This window comes from Amblyomma americanum, chromosome 11 (genome assembly GCF_052857255.1).
Source record: "Amblyomma americanum isolate KBUSLIRL-KWMA chromosome 11, ASM5285725v1, whole genome shotgun sequence".
Taxonomy (NCBI): domain Eukaryota; kingdom Metazoa; phylum Arthropoda; class Arachnida; order Ixodida; family Ixodidae; genus Amblyomma; species Amblyomma americanum.
In genome coordinates this window covers 128,133,996-128,138,995 of record NC_135507.1, presented here as the reverse complement: position 1 = coordinate 128,138,995, position 5,000 = coordinate 128,133,996, and the positions used below count along the sequence as shown (strand labels likewise).

The following is a 5,000-nucleotide window of genomic DNA, read 5'->3' as shown; positions in this document are numbered from 1 at the left end:
GATGAAGGCCCTAGGCGTAACGCTGGGAGCAGTTGCGTGCTCCTGTAACCCAGTCTATTGGGGGCGACTGTCATTGGTGAACCTGGGAAGGGCTGTGGTGACCCTCTCCCTCTCACCGAAAGCGAGAGAGTTCACACGCCACGGCAGCTTAGGGATAGGCTGCTGTGGCTAAGTCTCAAGCAAATACGCTGCAGGGAAATCCCCGCTGACTAAAGTCATCAGGGATAGGGGCGTCCCTGTGTAACCCGAGCCCTACCATCACTCGGGAGCGCTGCTTGGGTCTGTCTTCGGTCCCCCTCCGGGCAACCAGGGCCATCTCTGGGAAACGCTGAGGCCTGCGGGCGTCTCAGTAGGCGAAGAGACCGAGGACGAAGCGAAAGCAGGACTGGCGCTTGCGTCCCTTGAGAGCCTGTGAGTAGTACCGCTGTGAGACCATAGGGGTGTGGGATGAAGCCCACACTCGCACTTCCCGGTACGTAGGCGGTAGGTCCTGACTTAGTACACCAGGGCCGGCGTCAAAGCCAAGACGCTTAATAAATGTTGGTAGAATCGGGCTCTCGCTTGGAGTGCGGCACGAAGAGATTACCCGAAGTCGAGGGCGCTTCGGCGTCTGGCAGGGGTGCGCAGCACGGAAGCGCACCACGGGGAGTAGCGACCCCGCCTATCCGAAGCTCCTGGGTTGGACCCAGACACGACCAACGAGGTGGCAGTAGTGGACCAGCCCGCCACGCTCGATGGGAGGGCTTTCGGGCCCGAGGAGGACCAAACCTAAATTGGTACAAGAGCAGTCTCTGGTGTGGGGGTCCACCAGTTGTCCAGCGGAGCTGCAGCTTAGGGGACTTGCTTCTTGGGAAGTGGTCTGGCCCTGGCCTACTCCGTGTATGGCTGGGGGGGAACTCTTGTGGCAGACCGAAAACTTCTTGGGGCTCGATGGATCACCACCTCCGCGCGGTGGGCCCTGGGTGATGCTAAGAGTGATCCAAGTGGCGCACGACTGACTGTTCAATTTAGCGTGCGTCGCAACTCCAGGCTTGTGTAAAAAGCCTTCTGAGGTGAAAAAATTCGTATTTTTGCAATTCTCCGGGCCTCCGGCAAGTAGCCGAAGAGGACCCGACGCCTCAGCGCAGCAGCGCATCTCTTCCGATTTTGTCTTGGGTGCACTGCGACCCTGAGCAAGCTCAGTTGCAGTCTTAGCTCAGAATTGCAGTAGAGGCTTCGGCCTAAACAGTATATAAGATCTCGGGGTTGCTGATTTCCCCAGACTACGGTCTACTCAGCTTGTGGTGTCGGGTTTTAGCTGTACCCGGAGCAGCGCTCCTAAACAGCAGGTTTTGCAGAACAATATTCATCCACAAGGGACTTTGTCTCTAAGTGGCCTTTCTTTCGTGTCTGGGCTGCACTGTGCCCTGAGCTTGTCCTAAAACAGTAGAGGCGTTGCCTGTGCTTATATTAGCCCTTTGGCTGCCTCATTCTATTTCTGACGCAAATATTTGATACCGATTCCAACTGGGTTCGTCGTGTTTCCCGCAGGGTTTTAAGAGTTTGAAAAAACGACGCCCTCTGCCTTGCGGAGGAAGGGCAGCTTGAGCTGCTAAGGGTTCGCTCGCCCAGAAATTGGTCGAAGGAGCGCCCCACTTCGGTGGGAAGGGGCTTTGCCCGTGGACTGTTTCGGGTTCGTCGCGCCCCGTGACCGACGGGTCTAAAGCGACGCCCCCGGGAGGGAAACCGGGGAAGAGGGTTCGCCCTACTGACCTTTTTTTTTTTCCAGCTCTGCTGAGTAGTGTTGGCTTCCTGGTGTTTTCCGAACATCAGGGGCAGTCCTTTGGTTTTTTTCGGGTGCCTGCCCAGGCAGACACGGTACTACGAGACGTCTGGTTCTCAATTATTACTTTGCCTTGCAGGACCTGCCTATATAGTGCTAGTTCGTGGATTGATTCCTTGTGTCTGATAATAGGTTGATAGTCACTGAGTGTGTTTTTTTTTTTTCGCAACTCAATCCCTGCTGACTACACCCGGGCAACATTGATTGGATTCTGTTAGTGTTCCAGTTTTTTGCTCAGGGCCTCCCACACAACGTGGGGGCCTTTGGTTAGGCTGGTTTTGTACGGGAGTGTTGCAGTGTCCCACAGGAGCGTTGTGGTGTTCTTCATTACAGACATTGATCTCATCCATTAGTTGCCATTCGCTATTAATATTCATAGTGCTGGTGACCACCAAGTGGTACATCAGCGATCGAGTGTTGTCGGTAGTAGTTTCTCTAGCTTGGTTTTAATGTTTTTTTTTCTTTTTCTTTTTTTTTTTAGGTTTAGCGGTTTTGGCTGTCTCCGGGCTATTGCCAGAAAATAGTCCTTTTCACTGCCAAGGTTCCCTTTGTTTTAGGGTTAGGGTTAGTGGTTAGGGTTAGGGTTAGTGGTTTTGTGGTCATTGGGCTATTGCGAGTCAATAGTCCTATTCACCACTGTTCTCATTAGTACCATCACAAGGTTGTCATTGACATTCATTGTCACTAATTGGACATTGGTGCTGGTGGCCACGAAGTGGTCTGGTAGCCCCCCCTTTTTTTTTAATACTTTTCCAGTCATCAGTAGGGTTAGTAGTTAGTAGGGTTAGTAGGGTCATTGCAAGGTCATGGCGACCTACGTACGTGATTTTATCATTGGTAAAAGAACTGGGTCTAAGGATACGGCCCATGTTTGTCACATTTGCAACACAAGGGTCACGTCACGGGCGAAATTAGAGACCCACTACGCCGCCCATGACATTCAGCTTTTGTGGCGTTGCGTCTTCTGTGAGAAAGAGTGGAAAAATTCACAACAGGCCTCCTCACATTGTTCTAAATGCCCTGCGAGGAATAAACCCAAACGTTCTCAACAGGTGGGCACTGGTGCCGATTCCGACCAATTGAGTCATAGTACTGGTGTGGTGGCTTCCGCTTCTGCTGCCTCTACAGCACTGTTCCAACCTGATTTGGATCAGCCAACATACTCTCCCAGTAGTGCGGCAGTCAACTTAGGGCCTACGCCTAGTTCTGCCCCAGATGTAATGCCCAAAGATGCCCTCACTCATATTGCATCTAGCGACGTTAGTCATATTTCATCAACATTCGCAAGTGCTCCTGTGCAGGTTGACGCTCATGCGAGTCAGCCTGCTCTCGCAACCCATGGTTCCGAAGTTCAGATTGAGTCTGCCTCCAGCCAAGGCCTGTTTACCCCAATAAGCCAAGTGTACCTTGAACAGCATGATTGCCCGCCAACTGCATCACATAATCCAAACGAGTCCAGCAGTGGACCTGGCCGTAGCCAATATGTGGCAACAACACGAGGACGCTGGTCAGACCAAGAATTGCGGGAGTTGGCCCGGCTGGAGGTTTTATACCGCGATACCCACCCGTTGTTACCGACTCTCTCTCAGAAATTTTCAACCAGAACGGAAGATGCTATCGACCACATTCGTCGATCTAGCAAGTACAAATCCATATTACAAGAATTGTTAAATTCTCTAGACCAAAGGTGTTTGCAAGTTCAGCCAAGTGAGTCGCCTGATACCGGACCTGTGGGGCCCAGTTATTCGCATTGCCGTTGGACGTCTTCGGACCTGGCCGCATTGGCGAATGCAGAAGTTGTTTTAGGGCCAACGAAAACCATAAACGCAGACCTCCATCGAGTCTTTAAGACTCGAACAGTGCAGGCAATTGCTAATGCACGTCACACAGAGGCTTACAGAGCAGCCCTACATCTCGCCACCCAGGTTACCACACAACCCCCGGTACTAACACCCTTCTGGAACGCTTCAATGCAGGTTCCCCTACAGTTGGACTTTAACAATACACTCGAGGCTCTGCAATCCGTTGGTCTCGATAATGCGCCCTTGGCGTCAGCACTATGTACGGGTCCTGTGGGAACGACTGACATCAACCTGATTTTGGATTTTTTTAAGGTATGTCGTCGTCCCCCCAAAAGTAAGACGTCGAATACTCAGCAAGCTGAGGCTCCTGTTGCCTCAACCAACAGAAAGCAACGTCGCGCCGCAAGATACCGCGAACATCAGCGGCTATATAAGTTAGGCCCCTCTGTTCTAGGGGACGCTTTGTTGTTGGAGGGACGCCCTCCTAGCTGCACCCTCACAAAACTCCACGAAGAGTTCGACTCTATCTTTGGTAACGAGTCGGCTCCCGTGGAAGTTGGAATTGAGTCGGAAATAGCGACTGATGTGAATGAAGACCTCTTTTCAGTTGAGGAGGTAGCCAAGGCGCTACGGCTCTTCGCTACTAAATCAGCACCAGGCCCTGACGGGGTCTCGGTGACTGAGTTGAGGAAGGTGCCAGCCGAAGTGCTGGTACTGATTTTTAACAATTGGTATGCTTTTGGCGTGGTTCCGTACGACTTGAAGGTTTCGCGAACAGTCTTCATACCAAAATGTGCAAAACCAGCTGCGCCGGGCGATTACCGGCCAATTACCATATCGCCCGTTCTTTACAGAGTGTTCGCGAAAATGGTGCTGGCTAGGCTATCAGCAGGAAATAATTTCCATAAGTTTCAGGCCGGTTTCTCTGAGGACAAGTCTACGTCCTCAAATTTGCTCCTGCTGCAAGCCCTCATGCGAACGATGAAAAAGCTGCACCGTCCATTATTTGCTATTAGTCTGGACATACAAAAAGCCTTCGATTCTGTCTCACACCACGCCTTGTTCGCTGCCCTAGAAGGAAGAAAGGTTTCTACAAGGTTTATCTCTCTTATCCGGGACATGTATAGATTTGGGACCACCACTTTCTGGTCAGACGGAACAACCGACAATATCAGAGTTCCCCTCCGAAGAGGCATAAAGCAGGGGGATCCACTATCCCCATTTCTGTTCAACTGCGTTTTGGACCCTCTGCTTCAGCAGTTGAATTCTTCTGGACTTGGGGTGCACCTCCAGGGTGCATCATTGAGCGCCCTAGCATTTGCCGATGATATGATTTTGGTGTCTGACACATTTGAAGGGCTCCAAGCTATGATTCG

The 5,000-nt window shown here is 51.7% G+C and overlaps 1 pseudogene; it reads left to right on the top strand.

The window, feature by feature from the left end:
* LOC144111614 (large subunit ribosomal RNA) overlaps window positions 1-5,000 on the top strand; it is an 11,958-nt pseudogene that overhangs the window by 3,623 nt on the left and 3,335 nt on the right.